Raw genomic sequence first — 17,278 nt, forward strand, 5'->3', positions numbered from 1 at the left:
TAAGTGTTTAGCCTCGCGGCTTATTGCTATGCATGAGCCACCACACATGCTAGAGGAGGAATTCTGGAAAGTCAAACAGGAGCCGAAGCCAATGGCAGGTGGTTGCCGATCACTGTGTGTCAGAGGCAGGTGGTCGTCAGTCACCAAACGTGCCAACTGATTTCCCTCCGTCTACTGTTTACCAAGCGGCTGTCATGACCCATATGAACCAGAGAGAGTGTGGTGGAAATCATCCTCGAGCACGACAAACTTTCATCACATTTTAAAGGCATAATATATAACATTTCTGCATTAATTTCTCAAAATAATGTAATGTACTTTATTTCTATAGAACCTTCACAGCAACCCACAGGTGACCAAAGTGTTTTACACAATAAAAGCATTACAGCAGGGGTCTCAAACTCAAATGACCTGGGGGCCACTGAGCGTTGAGTCAGGTCAGGAGGGGACCAGCTGCTTTTTGGGGGAAAAGCAACAGTTCAGTAAGTAATTATGTCACCATATTCTGACATTGCAATAATAATATTTTGGATTATATTTTCATAGACTTTCAAAAGTGCCTGTACTGATCCAGAAAATGTATTTTATAATATAAATTGGGAAATGTATACATTTGAACATGTGTAGTTACAATTCATATATACACATTTATAAATAAATAAACAATAATTGGGGGCCACTGAGCATCTACTCTGGCCAGTAGGGCCAGTAGGGGGCCAACTACACAGTAGGAAAAATTTCAAAATAAAAGTCTGTTTGTGCGTTATGGAATGATAAATTAATTTAGTTTACAATAAAAAAAAAAAATTTTCATGATGCAATAAGAAATAACTCCATTACAACTGAGGCCATACAAAACATGGGCCACACAAAATGAACCTCTGTACTGACTGTTAGCGGTAGAATATCACCTTACAACCAGCCATAATAGGAATCTTAAAAAATAATAATGATATTTATTGACAGAGACACCATTTAACGTGGTGTGTCAATATACATTGCAGCGTATTATAGAAAAAGGTCTGATGTCAAAATCATCATTTAATCACATGACAACCACTTGTTTCCTCCACTGTTGTCGTTATTAAGGTCTCACTGAACTACCAGCATCACAGGGAACCACTGAGTGAATCAAAGCAAATTAGAACAAATGTAATTGCAATGTGGGTGTAATAGTGAGGGAAACAGAACCAAAAGGGAATTGATCTGTGCATCGACGCTGGAGCTTCGGTTAATTAAAGTGCAAATGACAGCAAAGTGGATACAGTGGGTTCATATGAACGTCATTAAACAGCTCGTATAATCCTGTAATCTCAGAATTCCCAGTAGCTGAATACAAATAAAAGTCAATTAAAATGTCACTTCATATTGTATTTTATTAACTCAGTAAAAAGAACTAAAAACAAATAAACAATGACATCATAGCAGATGTGATTTTTTACTCAGATGACACACAGGAGGTTCAGATTAACAGGCTCAGATTATTTATATACTGTGTTGACCGCAACGCTATCAGAGCCATTTGAAGATTTTGTTTTTTTGTGATCAGATTTTTACCAATAAGGTGAAACTTCAGGGGTTGTCGGGACTTCAGGGGATAATATCACAGTAACACCGAGTTGGGATTCTCACGGCAACCAGTGATGATCATAGAAGCAAGAAAACTAAGATTAAGATTAAGACAGTATTATGACAGTTAAAGTAAAACAAACCAGATCTGACCTCAGTGCAAAGTTAACCAACAGCTGTGAATGTTTTATAAGATTCTACTTGTTGACACCATTTTAAACGATGGAAATGTGCTGTATATGTCATACCAACATTAATTATGTATATACATATTGTATATATGTATACACTCTGGGGTGGAAGGGTGAGGCGTCTGCAGGAGATCATGAGAAGAAGAAGAAGAAGAAGCATGTCTTGTAATGAAAGCTGAGGATATCTTTGATCCCAGTGCTGCTGGTATTCATCTTACAACCGTGTTAAATTATGCAGAGTGTGACATATGATATGACGAACGTGATCCATAATTAAGCCTGTTTTAATAATTAATGTTATGCAAATTAGAAGGGACTATTTCATTTCATTTAATTACTTTTGGTCGACGTTGTACGAAGTCAACATGTTTTTCTTTTGTAAATTTATAAAAAACAGAAGAGGAATCAGTGGCATCAGCCAAAATCAGCCTTTTCATTACTTATTCATGTAACTTTACACATTTTGCTTTCAATAACTTTAACTTCTTTTTTTTAATTAATTAATTGTTTTTGTTCTTATTTATCTTCCAATATAAATACAACATAATGCATAGAACATCATTTTTATTTAAAACATATCCTGCACTGCAGAGTCAAAGTGCTGCAGGGCTAAACTAAACTAAAAGGTCTGTTATTATTTATGCCGAACAGTTATTATTTAACAGATGGAGTGGGGGGAAAAAATAATTGGCTAAACATTCAGCGGAATTAGATTTGACATACAGCAACCACATGTAGCCACTTAGCTTAGCACAACTCTGGGGCACACTGTGGTCAAAGGTGAAATACACTAAATAGCAGATTAGCAACTGAAGGCTATTTTGAGTGTCTATTAGTCAGGATGACGTTAACAACACATTTGACTTGAAAATACACAGAATCTGAACGTTCACCAGTCTATTTGAAGTAATTACCAGGTTGTCCAAGAGAGGGCACTGTGGGTGCAATTAGGTGGAAGTGGATAGTAAAGCTCCGCCCCCACAAAAATGGGCCAGATTTCTGTCCCGATCTTGTCCTTCTGACAATCGTGGGTACCTTCTGATTTTAGGCTGATTTTAACAGATTATCTGGCCAAATTATCCTGTAGTGTGAGGGATAAACAGATGCGATTTTGACGTAATCAAACGCAAATCGAACGTAAATATCAAACATCAGACATGTTTGATATTTACGACTGAACGGCACGGTTTCAAAAATTCAATAGTGTTCGTAGCTTGGCCTTAAAGCATTATTCTTCATGTTCCTGTGTGCTAATGCTAAAGCTAAATCTATGTCCATAAGTATGAGAATTTATGAAATATGTGTGTGAGTAATAGCCGTGGTGTTATTTTGAGCCTGTTTATAAAACTTTGTGTTTATTGTGAGATCTGCGTTTTAAGCAAGTGGAGCCATAAATGCTAATTTGAGTGTGAGACCTAGCGAGACCTTCACAGGCACTTGGCTGATGTCGACACACATTTGACTCAATTCGCTGTCCGTCCAATACAACTTAAGGTGTAAAAACAACATGTTATGTACAGCAGAGTTGTCGAGGCGTCACACGTGAGCATCAGTTTCATGGATGACTGACTTTGAAGTGAGAGAGAGCCCATTTCCCTGAGTCATGAACTCTGTCACCGGTTTTCCTCGGCTGCAGACTCATGTCTTTTCAGGCAGCCGTAAACGTCCTGATGAATGAAGCAACCGAAGAATTTGACCTTTCGTAAACCACTGTGAGCACTTTATCGATCGCGGCTGTAAGTCCGTGACCTGAGTTACCCCAACTTTATATTTTTTCGATACCAGGTATCAGTGCGATGACGAGTCCAATTTGTCCGGCTCACACTGGATTAGTTTAAAATGCACTGCACTCTCAGCGAAGCCAAATTCTGCCATGGGCTCGTGCGGAGAGACCGGTCTCTGTAACTGATGGTTGGAGATGTCTGAGCTGATCAATACTTGTTTGAGCCACAAAAACACAAAATGGAGAGCTTGAATCGTTGCTCCAGGCAATATGTCAACCTCAGAGCTCAATATGTGCCGGCTCCTGTAAAGATTTGAGACGCCACCGTTCATGTGTTGCTGCAGCAACCATCCAGAAAGTGCTTATTAATCAACCTTTTTTTTGTTTGGTTTTCTTTTCTCTTTTGTTTTTTGGGTTGTTTTTTTTTGACAGACTGATGGAGATTGATAGCTTTTACTGTGGCCTGTAGTGAATTCTAGGACCAGGCTCTTTATCATAACTGAATTATTGTGACAAGTCTTCACCAGGGGGCGTAACACTAAGTTACACAGAGCAAACAAATCCCCAGGAATGGCTGAGTACCTTGGTCCGCAGAAATGAAAGTTTTGCCATAGCCCAACAGCTTCTTCACAGACAAAGTTCTCTCTCTATTAACTATTAACACATAAAAGCAAACATGAGGTGGTTGAAACACCTTTGAGCTTTCACTTGATTGCTAAACGAGGTTTTCCATTCAAGTTTAACTGATAGTAGACCTTTTCCCAGAACCAGAACAGACTTGCTTTCTGTTTCCAAGAGAATTGGACGTAGTTGTCCTGTTACAAGGCAAACTCCTATTTTGAAGCCTCCAGAGGATGATAGCAACTGTCAATCACACTGGTGCACACTCATATGTGTTTATTTCCTCAAAATTCTCATCATGTGTAGCCATTTAGATCATGTTTACTGACGGTATGAATCAAGTGAGAAGTAGAAGCTCATTTTCCCATAGACCTTCGTCCAAACTAAGTTTTTTTTTATTAGCAACCAATAGCCCCCTGGTAGCTAACTGCTACTTCTAGGCTTTACTTTTTAAACATTAGGTCTACATTCATTTCTGAAATATGGTCTATGGTTTCCAGCAGCAGTACAGATTGGCTCTTATTTATAAGAAGACCGAGGTTCGTGGCCCAGTTGGAACAAGGAGTTTGGAGTGTGATGGGGGTTCTCTCCGGCTTCATGGGTATTAGGCAAATTGGACACTCTAAATTGGACTGGAGGTGTGATTGATCCAGTGGATGGTTGCTTGTCTCTCTGTGGTCCCTGTGATGGACTGGCAACCTACCCAGGGTGTACCCCGCCTTTCAGTTAGTTTGTATTGTCACCAGCGCCCCCTCAACGACCCTCATCTTCTACCTCACCCTAACGTGGTAGAAGATGAGTGAGTACCAGAATAACTGAGCCATACTTTCCCAATTTTTGTTGATGTATCAAGCACAGTGGTGCAGTATCTGAACACTGGAGCTCGACTAACTGCAGTCTGAAGACTGGACTAGACAAATGGGATGATAAAAAAAAAAACATAGAAATGACCAATAATATTAATAATATGTCTTAAGTTTTTCTTTGTCACACTGGATTTAATGGTAGGCTCCTGTGTCGTTATGGTATGATGTCATGCTATTCATGTAGCAGACACCATACGACCTTCCCCCCCGCCCAGCCAGGTCAGGGTGTACTGCTCACAACAACCGTACAGTGGTAAGATGAACTGCACATGAACTTGCCTGAGGACATTGCATGAGTCTCAACAAAAGGTTGGAGGACATCGTAGAGAATATTACTTTTTTTTTCATAAATTAAAAGTCTGGCTTCAATAGAGCAGGAATATCAGGACATAATGAGGGTTTTGAAGTTTTTAGAATTGTTTGATCATGTTCAGATGGACATTATTGTCTGTTAAGTTCATCACTTCATATTCACCAGCTGGTCCATATTCATAAACTGTATGTCAATTTAACCTGGTACACGATTGTATGCGATAACGCAAAACTGTCAAACCTGGTGCTAAATATGAAATGTTGGACGTTAAAGATTGCAAGTGGCCCACTTAAATGCACAGTTAAGTTTTGTCGCCGCGACGCAGGAGTCGATAGAAAAGCTGGAGCCGGTTCAGGTTGTTTCAAGACGATGAATCTCCTTATATGAGCTGCACTTAAGTCATAAACTCCAGCTTAGACTGAGAGAGAGAGAAAAAGAAAAATCACGTCTCCAGCAGACAGAGAAAGAACTCTGTGACCAGACAAGGTTTTAATATGTGGAGTCTTTGCCACCGTGCTGTGATTATAATTTCCATCACCAAAGTCTTTTGTTTGCCTCTTTTTTCGTTCCTTTTTCCTAGTGCAGATAAAAGAAGACACGGCGTTTCCACTGACCCTCTAAGCTAGGACAAAACCTGGCTGATAATACCTTAGCATCCCTTCAGATTCCTACAAAATTATATTGCTTTCCAACCCCCATTACTCTTCTGCTGTTGTTATCACTTTTGCATGCTTCTGTTCTCGCAGAGTTCTGAAGTCATTAACCTGGCGGTTATAGGGTACCAACGCTCCGAGACCCCAGAAATCACACTGTGTGCATGTTTTTGTGTGTGTGTGTGTTTATGGGTGTGTGCTTTGCGCCCCATTGTCTCCAGAGAGATTTGATTTATATCCACCCTCAGTCTGTTGTTTGGCATCTTCTCGCTCCCTGCTACCCTCTGTCCCCCAGAGCAGGAGTGAGCCAACCCTTCCCATCAAATCACATTATTTCCATGCCAGCTCCCTCTCATGCAGCCACATAGACACCCTCTTCTAATTAAAACTCAATAATTCACAACCGCAGAGAACACCATGGAGGCTTTTTTGATGCAAATTTCAGATGGTCTTTCACATTAATGGTGCATTATGTATATAATGCATGGTTCCGCCGGTTTATTCACAATTAAAAATGTCACTAATGGCCCGTTTGGTTTCGGTCGGTTCCACCAGTCAACACTCTCCACCCAAAAAACGCAGCTTAAAGCACTCAAACACAGCTCTGGTTTGGAGATGCTGAACGTTACCAGACCTGAAATCACCAAAACAAATTATCTAGATCAGTCGTTCTGGTCCAAGTATCTACCTGAGAAAATACTGCGCTCTTGAAGTAACACCATTATAACCAGCGTTAAAATACTGTGCCGAGCAAAGTCAGCCATGGACTTTTCACAGGAGGTAGATTTAGATCATTTATTCTGTGCTCAACATAAAATCCTGTTTGTGCAGATTGAACATTTTTAGGGGCGGAGATCAAAGGAAAACTCTGGCCCTCTTCTGATTGGTCATGTTCAACACCAATCACACACCATTAGCTCCCTCTTGCACTTTGATTGACAGCTCTTGAGGCAACAGATGGATCAGGAGACAAAGGCGAAGAAGACGACAAAAGGGGGAAAAAATGCCTTATTAGGAGAGATTTCCAGGAGATATTTTCTTACTGCTTATGTTGTAATTTGCTCAAGCAGATTTTTGATACTACTCTGACCTCATGTCTTTCCCTTGTACACGTTGAACACGTTCTCTATGAAACATATATAGTGTTTTTACAGTCCAGCGTTGTGGTCTGATGTAACTCTGCTGCTGCTGCTCAAAATAGACACTCTCTCCTTTTCAAACCCTTTCTACAGCTGAGAGGTTTGCGTGTCTTTGCCGAACAAAACCTAAATCTAAACCTAAAATTTAATGCAACTCTCTCTTCTGTATCCATCTCGCCTTTTCTCTCTCCCATTTTTCCTTTCACCACAACCGGTCGAGGCAGATTCTGCACATCTTTGAGTCTGGTTCTGTCAGAGATTTCTTCTCCACTGAGTGCTTGCTCATTGTGTGAACTATTGGGTTTCTCTTCACTCTGTAGTACTGTTAAGGTTTCTGCCTTACTATGTACAGTGTGCAATCTAGTGGCTTTTTTATAACAGAGCATGTAAAGGAAGTAAACTGGTCGTATTCCATCAGTTGCAGAGGCAGAGTGTGGTCAGTCTTCATGGCACAAACAAAGTAAGATGACGAAGGTGAGGAAATGCACAGCTGGAGCAAACATTCATCCCAACATTAAGAAACCGACAAAAAGACAATTTAACATTTGTACACTAATGACATGGACACAATGGCCCATGCAGCTGGGAGCCAGTGGCACAATTGCCAGCATTTAAGAAGCTGGGGGGGGCAGAACATGGCAATATCATCCACAGGTGTTGCCAAAGTGCTGCTGCTGCTGCTGCTCGAGTTATAATCCACAAATCCAGAGAAATAACAACAATCTTCAGGCCATTCAGGCTGAGCAGACAAACATATGGATGGAAAGGCCTCATCAGTGCTTACGTCCAATGATGAGAAGCAATCACCTCAGTGGCTGAGGGCTGTTTTTCAAATCAATGCCCTTTAAAGGGTTTAGACAAGGCAAGTGAAGGCGGTCAAAATCTGTCAGGTTCTACTTTGGTAGTGCTGCTGCTGCTGCTCCTGCTGCTGTTGCTGTTGCTGTTGCTGCTGCTGCTGCTGCTCGTGTCTGTTTCGCTTGTCAGAAATGCAAATGAAACCTGCATAAAATTTAGGTTTTGAGGGTTGTTTTTTTTTTGTTGTTAAAGCCACAACCTGGACTGTGTCACCCGAGCAGTCCAGAAAGACATGGCAGCAGTTCCAGAAGACAACAATGGACAGAAATAGCCAAGAGCAAACAGGTGTGAGGGGACGGATAAGAAGGCTTATACAGTTCCTGCATGGGAGCAAATAAAAGGGATCACATTAGCATATAAGAAGTCAACGCTTGTCGAGAGATTAGACATAAATTCGGAGAATAAATAAGTTTTCTTTTTCCTCAGGGCTGTTAACAACACCAGGGTGGAGATGTGTGGTTCCCAGTGGGACTCACAGCGCCATCACTCGTTTCTGATCCCCACAGAGACTGTTTATTCATTAATTTCCTCTTCATTTAATTGGCAGATGGAGGAGCGTCCTCCTCCTCCTCCTGTTCCTTCTCGAACTCGCCCGCAGGTTTATTAGTGCCACCACAGTGGGCCTGCACCTTCTCCACCACCTCATTCATTTCACTTTGTTGTCAATTTAGGCCGTGCAGCTTGATGTTTTTGCCCTTTATCTCTCTTTAATTTCACACTCTGATTGATGATTGGATCAAGAGTTAGTCAGAGAAAGAGAGAAAAGAAAATCACAAAGTAGATCACAGAGATGTGGACCTGATTGCAGTGACTGTGGGAGTCCAGGCTCCAGTCGAGACCCTGAAACTTTAAAGTTTACATGTGCACAATATGCCAAGCCCAATATTATTATTTTCCATAATGGGAGAAGTGGAGGTAAAGGCTGTATATCCTGTAAAGCCACATTCCTGCACGTTTCATTAGGAATAGTAAGAAATTTTTTTGGCACCCTTCTCTTGTGGTACTAGAGTAAAATGGTATGGTACAGTCAGCTGATTGGGGCGACAGAAAATCGTTACTCCCTTGCAGTAGACGTGCACCCGCAGATACCAGCTGTCAATCACACTGGTGTCCACACATATATGCTTTATTCTCTGTTTTCCAATATATGGGAAACATAATTTATGAATTTCAAACGAGTGATTGAGACCACTAACTCCACCAGAAACTGACTTTCTAAATCAAGTTAGACGTAGAAGCTCCAGAGTTCCACTAAAACGGAGCTGTTTTTGCCGCCTGCAGAGTCGCCCCCTGGTGGCAAACTGCCACTTCCATCCAACTTCCTGATCTTCACTTCACACGGAATTAGAACTTTTCACATTTTGTTTTTCAAACTATATCCATAGCTCAACCTCTGTGTTATATAAAGCCATATGTCTGGCTTTAGTGCAGTTTGCTGGGCTAGATGTAAATGTATGGTGCTATTTTTTTTTGTTGGAAGTCATTTAAAAGTTTTGTTTTTTTTTATTTCCCTGACTCCTCGTGGAATTGCTCACACAGAATGAAATGAATTTCATTTTTTAATGTCACAACAATAATGTCAGCATAGCCCAGCAGGGAGATTCTTCACTGAGTGTTCAGGTTGAACTTTAAATGAAATGCAAACAACCTGTGATAATTCCTGTGAAAACACACCACGGATAACAGCGGAAATGACAGCCTAAGTCTACCCCCATAAATATATACATTATCAATCGTATAAATCCACAATCCTGGGGGTTAAAGCAACTGCAAAACTTGTTTTCTGGCCTGAACTGCTCGCAGCCAGCTCATAAAATCTGCACCAAGTTATCACACACACACGATCACCACGATGTGTCAGAATGACAGACTTTTCAATATGCAAATAATCAGCTCTGTTAAAATGATCATTTGGCAAGACGGGGGAAAAAGAAGCATATTTCAGAGACCAGTCAGGGGGAGGGAGGAAGGTCTTGATGTGTTTCCTGGTGAGAAATGATCTTTCGCTTCTGCGGGGGCAAAAATATGTCAGATTCATGTGGGTATCATGAGATCTGAGTCTGGAACGAGGAGCGAGGCGGGTTGACGTGGGAACAGATGAATGTGGCGATGACCCGAGGGAAGGCCAGCGCCATCATTTAGCCTCAGTCTCAGCATTAAAAAAAGAAGCTGATTTACATTTCTGTGTGATTAATTAACGCGTGTATGAGGCGGAATCCCATTAAACTGATAAATGAAGGGAAAACTTTGTGAGAGTGAGGAAACTGTCACTTGTGTGAACAAACATACAGAGGATTTTTTATACTGAGTCCCTGACAAACAATAATACATCATCACATCTGATGCTCATTTTTTGGGGGGGCACCTCTTTCATAAATGTTATTTGACAATGAACCATATTTAATCTTCAAAGGCCGACAGGTTACTGTTTGAAAAGTACGTCGTGTTCACTTTTCAAATGTTTTCACCATTTAAAGAGGCACTATGCAATATTGCACTTGGCCCTCTTCTGATTTGTCGCACATCCACTTCCAGGTTCTATCATGAACTATGGCAAAGCAGAACAAGGGACAAATGCAAGATTCTGGACACGAATCAGTCAGTAACAGAGTTTTAATCCAGGCAGAGGTTCGGTACACGAAAGGTCAAAGAGATCAGGCAGAGGTACAAAAACGTCAGGCAAAAAGGCAAGGTCAAAAAAGGCAAGCAAGGTTGAAAAACACGAGAAGACTAAACTATGGCTGTGAAACAACAGTGCTGGAACGTGAGCTATGAACTACAACAAACTGGCGACGAGACAAGACACAGAGGGGAATATAAGCAGTGCTTGATTAGGGAGTGATAGGATGCAGGTGTGGTAGACACAATCAGGGATCAAGTGCACGCAGACAAGGAAGGGGTAGACAGGAGGTAGACAGGAACCTGAAACCGAGACAAGGGTGAGTGATTTCAAAATAAAACAGGAAGACAAGACATGGAACATGAAGGGAGAAACAAAACAAGATACTTATGTAGATATGTATATATATGCAATAAAAACACAAACAGAACAGTTTTTCCCAATCCTGATCCTCTGGGAGCCCTGACCTCCATGTTTTAGATGTTTCCCTGCTCCAACACACTGATTGACTTCATTAAATTTCATTATTAGTTTTTGAGATGTTGCTGTAGATGCAGGAGAAGCCATATGACTGTACTTTTTGCCTCCTGTTACTGTACTAAAGTTTAAAGCGTTGCAAGCCTCCACTGATTGGTTTCTACGATCTTGAGGTAACAGGGTTTTGCATGTCTGTGGAAGTTACCAAATAGAAATAGTTCTTTGCCCGGTAAAGGGGTAACGCTACAGTGAATACAGGTAATATTGAGCCATGCACATCTATCCAGATTTACTTCCAAAGGAATTTGCTTAAAAGGTTTAAAAAGTTATTTTTGTCTGGTATTTCCAGGGTACAGAGCTCTATGAACTGCAAATGACTGGTGGTAACTATCACAATTTATTTACTTTTGTTTTTTCTGACGTGTGATAAACTAGTAACGCCTAGTTATTGCATGTTGGACCTTTAACGGGTGACCGGAAACACTTTCATTCACTTTGATTGGAGCAGCGTGTGATCCTAACATCACTTTCTTTTAGCAACATTAGCAACTCCTGCTAGGCAGTTAGCCATGGCAGATACTGGTCTGCTAACCTCCAATAGCCACCTCCAGCGCTAATGGTGCGTTCCAGTTGTTGTCGAAAGTCCAAATTTCTGCCCATTCTTGTCGGAAAGACGGAGCAACCTCATAAACCCTGTCACTGTCACACTGCTACTTTTTCAGGTAACTACACTTCTGTCTTATGTGTTTCACATTAAGTCCGCCGTACACGTAGTCCTGGAATTGCTAAAAATGGCCCAAGAAACGTTTGCTTCTACATTCTCAGTCCCTCCGCTCACTGATGTTTGGTTAACAGAACAGATAAATGAATCTGCTTCAGTGGATCAGCAGTGGCTGCAGAGCGAGAGAGAAAAAACCCTGTTCCTGGTGTGTATACGTGTGCGAAAGTGTGTGAAACTGTGTGCCTCTTATCCATACAGCACAAAGGCGATAAACAACACTGCAGAAGGTCAAGTTAGAAGGTGTGGGAGCACAGGCGAGGTGGAGAGAGGCAGACAGATTGACTGTGCCGTGGAGAAGCCATCACTGTCCCCTCTTCACGCTGCCGCCCCCTCCATTTTCAGCTCAGTGCACTCTTTAGCAGAATTATTGATGGTCGCTTGTGACCGAGGTACAGAGAGGGACTGAGATGAAGATGTCTCGGTGCCTGTGCTGCAAAACAAGAGTGAAGGCAGTGAAAGGGTGGGGCAGCAGCAGCAGCAGCAGCAGCAGCAGCAGCACATGCAGTATTTATCGCTGTGTTCAATGTGAGGGAGAAAAATGGAGGTGATCTGTGAAGTAGTGCGACATACATCCTGTTTTTCGCACTGTTAAGAAAGTGTTGGAAGAAGCAGTGTGGAGTGCAAAATAAAAGTATAAGAGCCTGGGTTTCCGTGCAAATCACGAGAAACATTACCTTCATTCTGACCCCACTCCAAGCATAAATAGCTGAAGTGCATCCTGGGTTGTACTCTCAGGAAAACTCTCAGGAACATTTTTCATGCTTTTATTACATGCAGAGTTGATTTCTGTAGTGCTGTACTTTCTGGTTTCTCTAAGAGGAACATTGCTGAATTACAGCTTTTTCAAAACCCCAGGAACCAGAAGGAAAGCTGACATTATGCCAATTTCAAAGTCTCTCTCTAAGTCTCAATCTGTTTCACAATTGATTTTTATGTTGTTGTTGTTGCTTTGTCTTCTAATATTCATCACTTCCATCAAGCTCTTCCATCAGTGATAGTAAGACCTGGTACCTGGTGGGTTTTTTAAGTACCTGCTCTGTCGAGGTTCCAATCGAGCTGAGCCGATACTAAAATGTGACGTCAGACTGTCGGCCACTGATTGGTCAGAGTTTCTTCACTGGAAGAGTCATGAACACGATGTCTGACACAAGAATCGAAACAGAACAATTCCCAACTGTAGCTCAGTTAGAAAAACTTCTGAAAAATGTGTGTTAATCTCCAACATTTAGCAAAACATGCAGGGTAGTGGGTCCCCAGGACCACCCCGTAGAATCGAGCCGTGCCAAGTCGTGTGAGGACTGTATCGTGGAAAAAAAAGTGCCAGAAGTTTGTCTGTCCTACTCTGAGCAACTTCCTTCTACAGTTTTTGACGGATCAGATGATCATTAAGTGCAGAGTCTACTCACTGATGACGTCACAAAAAAAGAAAACCCTCTCTCTTATAATGGGTAATACTGGAATAAAAACCATATCTCTGTCAGGATAAGGATGAGTTTTGTCATGTTTATGTAAGACGGTAATAGCTATAAGCAGGTAAAAGTCTTCTAGATCCAGTGTCGGTTTGTAAAAGTCTTCTAAGATTTGACTTTAAATGAAAAATCCTGTATTGTCTTCTGGTCGTGGCCTTCTAATTATCACTGTAACCAAAAATGTCCCAAAAGTAAACTTTTATTTCATTTTCAAACCACGTTTTTACACATTTTGTTTCCACCATGACTCATTCACTTAACACAGCTCACGTATCCTCACGGTCACCGGACATTGTGTTCTGTACTCTTCAAGATTTCCGTGTACATGTTTCAAAATGTCTGTTTACGGTTTATTTCTGTGCTGAAATGTTCCGAGCAGAGTTGAGTGTGGGTTTATTTCCCTGTGACGATGTCCCCGTGTCCCTGGTTTCATCATACTTACAGTACCTTTACTCATCTTCCTCTTCAAGCTCAGCGCTAATAGATTTCCTGTGTCTTCTCTCTATTCCCAGGTTGTATGACATCATGGTGCAGATGAAGTGAGAGCACAGGGACGCAGGAGGAGAGACGTTCGGGTTTTTGTGGACTGCTGATGTGGTTGATGCACTATTTGCATTTTTTCTCTTCTGAAGACGTCCTTCACGATTGTGATGTTATCATTCCATACCATAATTTCAATCACAGCCACAGAGAGATGAGAGTAAGTAAAACTCCTTGTCCCATAATTTATTAAATATATGATTTGTATTCCATGTTTATGTTCATGTGTCACACTCTGAATTCAGTACAGAAGCCTGTGGCATGTTTGGTGTGGTTTTAAAGTGTGTTTACGTCGCCCTCTAGAGGTGCAACCGTGGAATCACACACACACACAAACATCATTTGTATAAAGTTGCATCAGACGAGTGAAAGTGAGACAAACTCAAAGTGTGTGATCGTGTTGTTATGACTCAACAGCCATGAAATATTAAACTGTCTACTCTAATACTCTCGACAATAGATGACATTATAATAAAGAAATGAATGAATTCAATTCAATTCAATTCAATTTTATTTGTATAGCGCCAAATCATAACATACATTATCTCAGGGCACTGTACATAGACAACATCAAAGAGAGCAGAGAACCCCAACAGTTCACACAATGAGCAAGCACTAGGCATCAGTGGAGAGAAAAAACTCCCTCTTAACAGGAAGAAATCTCTGGCAGAACCAGGCTCAGAAATGTGCAGTCATCTGCCTCGACCGGTTGGGGTGAGAGGAAAATCGGGGACAGAGGATGGTGGGGGACAGAAAGGGGGGAGAGAAAGGACAAGAGGGAGATGAGGTAGAGAATGAACTGATTAATTGATACAGAAATAAATGAATCAATGAATCAATGAATAAATAAAGTTGGCTATTTAAAACTTATGATAAATGAATTTCTTCAATGTATTTATTTATTTTCAATCTTTCTTTAATTTATTTATTTGTTCTTTTATGTCTTATTTATACATGTATTTATTTATGTATGCATTATTTACTAGTCATTCATCCTTTATAACTTAAAGGGGACATATTATACCCTATTTCCCCCATTAAAATAGTTCCCTGGTGTCCTAATGAACATGTCAGTGACATGCCTTGGTCAAAATACCATAAGGATGAAGCATCATAGCAGTTCAATAACCCTGCTAAGCCCGCCCCTTTCAGAACGCTCGGTTTTCGTGCATGGTCCCTTTACATGCAAATGAGACATAGGCAAACACACACCCACTTCTTCCAGGGAGTTTCTGATTTGTCCTCTTTACAGCGCTTTACAGCTCTATACGTCTCCCCCTCCCTCCACTAGTTCTCCGACAATATCAACATGGCAGCGTGCGCAGAAAACAGCCAGAGTGCCGTCACAGGAAGAGACGTTCTACATAAGGATCGAGCCGAACAGTGCCGAACTGTTAATCAGTTAAAAACACTTAGGAACAGCACCACTGATCGCCAGCGGCGCGCGGCGAGCTGCATAAGCTGGCGCTGTATGTTACTGTATCAGACCGGTGACTATGCTCCGGAGACCTCCGGAGCATAGTCACCGGTCTGCACCGGAGCTGGCGATTAGTCGCATACAGCGGCCGTTCACTCTCTGTGAAAATCAGCTGATTTTCACAGAGAGTGCAGCACCTCTGCACCGCTGATCGCCAGTGGCCGCTCGCCGCTGTTTAGTGCCGCTCGCCGCTGTATATGTGATTGTATCAGACTGAGTCTGTGCTCCGGTCATGGAGGACGTACTGAACAAATATTTTTAATTAGGACGTGTCAGAATGGTCAGTTATGAGATCTATGTGACCTTTTCTTAACAACGTGTGTGTGTTTGTACGTCGGTGAAATACGTCCCCTGACTAAATACGGCGACCGCTGGCCGCAGTCTAGTGCGAACACACGAACACACGTTTGCTGACTTTATCCGGCACATTAGCTTCATATATAAAATCCTCTGTGGAAGTTTGTGTAAAACACTGTGCTCCACTGTGCAGCCACCAACAGCACACTTGTCCCTCCGCGTTGACATAATACCGCTCTTCCTCCCTCGCCTGCACTCTCGCAGGGACAAGGTGGAGCTAAGGTGGAGCTCTCGGAGTAAACTTACTGGTGGGGCGGTAACATTCGCGGTGAAATGCGCGAATTGATTTTGCGTAATATGTCCCCTTTAACATATTTAGCGTTTATATAAAGCTGTGATTAAATAAAGGTCAAATAAACAATTTACAATGTATTCATTTATCTATCTATCTATCTATCTATCTATCTATCTATCTATCTATCTATCTATCTGTCTGTCTGTATGTATGTCTGTCTATCTATCTATCTTTTAAATAACTCTAAGTATGGTTATGGTTAGGGGATGATAAATGACATTTATCTCCACCCTTTCCGACCATATATTTTCCTTTCACCACAACCGGCCGAGGCAGATTCTGCAACATCTTTGAAGTCTGGTTCTTTTTCTGTGTTCACAATTAGACTAGGCTTCATTTTGACTGTTTAAGACTTTGTAACATATGTTAAGATAAGTGCTACATAAATAAACTTTATTATTAGGATTATTAATATTATTACTTGAAAGAAAAAAGAAATGTATTATTACTGCAGTTACATCGTACAATACAAATAATTGGACTTCAGCCACACTTCATCAATAAGGCTGAACTGTGAGTTGAATTTTGCAGACAGCGGTCATTTAGGATGTGACTGTTGTGGCGCAGCTATTTATGGTCATTTCTTTGCATGTTGTTAAATAATATGTGGTTGAAATACTGCTTTTTTCTGACCACAAAACTGAAGCACCACATGTTTATTTCTGGTCCACTTCAAGGCTGGTTTCTTACACAATAGTTAAAAATAAAAAAAGAAGAAGCAGAAAAAGAAGGAGATGGAAAAATCTCTTTCACAAATATGTGAAAATTGCAACATAAACATATAAAAGACAACCACAAGGGGGGAAAGGGAAAAAAGGATTCCATTAAACACAGGTGCGACTTTTAGAAGTCTGATCATATCGTAGCTTTTAGATCATCTCTTTAGATGATCAGGGCTTTAGATGTGGCATAAAACGTGAGGAAGGGAAGCAAAGACAGACATTCAGACGGTTTTAAAAAAGAAAACAGGAAGTGTGAGTCCAGTAAGAGGTTTACATTCAGTCTTGAGGAGCCAACTTAGGTCACATTTGTTGTCAAATCATCATGAAGTTGATTCTGTCTGTTCTACACTTCTTTGTCTATATTTGGCAGGAGCTTTGTTTTATTTCCTCCTGCATTTTAAATCATTTTTAAAGATCCATCCTGTTACAGCCTGGAGGACCGAGTGGACCCAAAGGGCGAGAGACTCACAAGGAAATTTCAACAAAAAGTCACTAAAGAACAGGAAGATGTCTCTGCAGATGAAGAGTGGCACGAGGCAGGAAGTGACCGTCTGAGCTGGCTTATATAGGGAGGGTGAGGAGTAGATAGGCATCAGGTGTGTGGACTGCA

The sequence above is a fragment of the Solea solea genome, chromosome 15, assembly GCF_958295425.1.
Source record: "Solea solea chromosome 15, fSolSol10.1, whole genome shotgun sequence".
Classification (NCBI taxonomy): Eukaryota; Metazoa; Chordata; class Actinopteri; order Pleuronectiformes; family Soleidae; genus Solea; species Solea solea.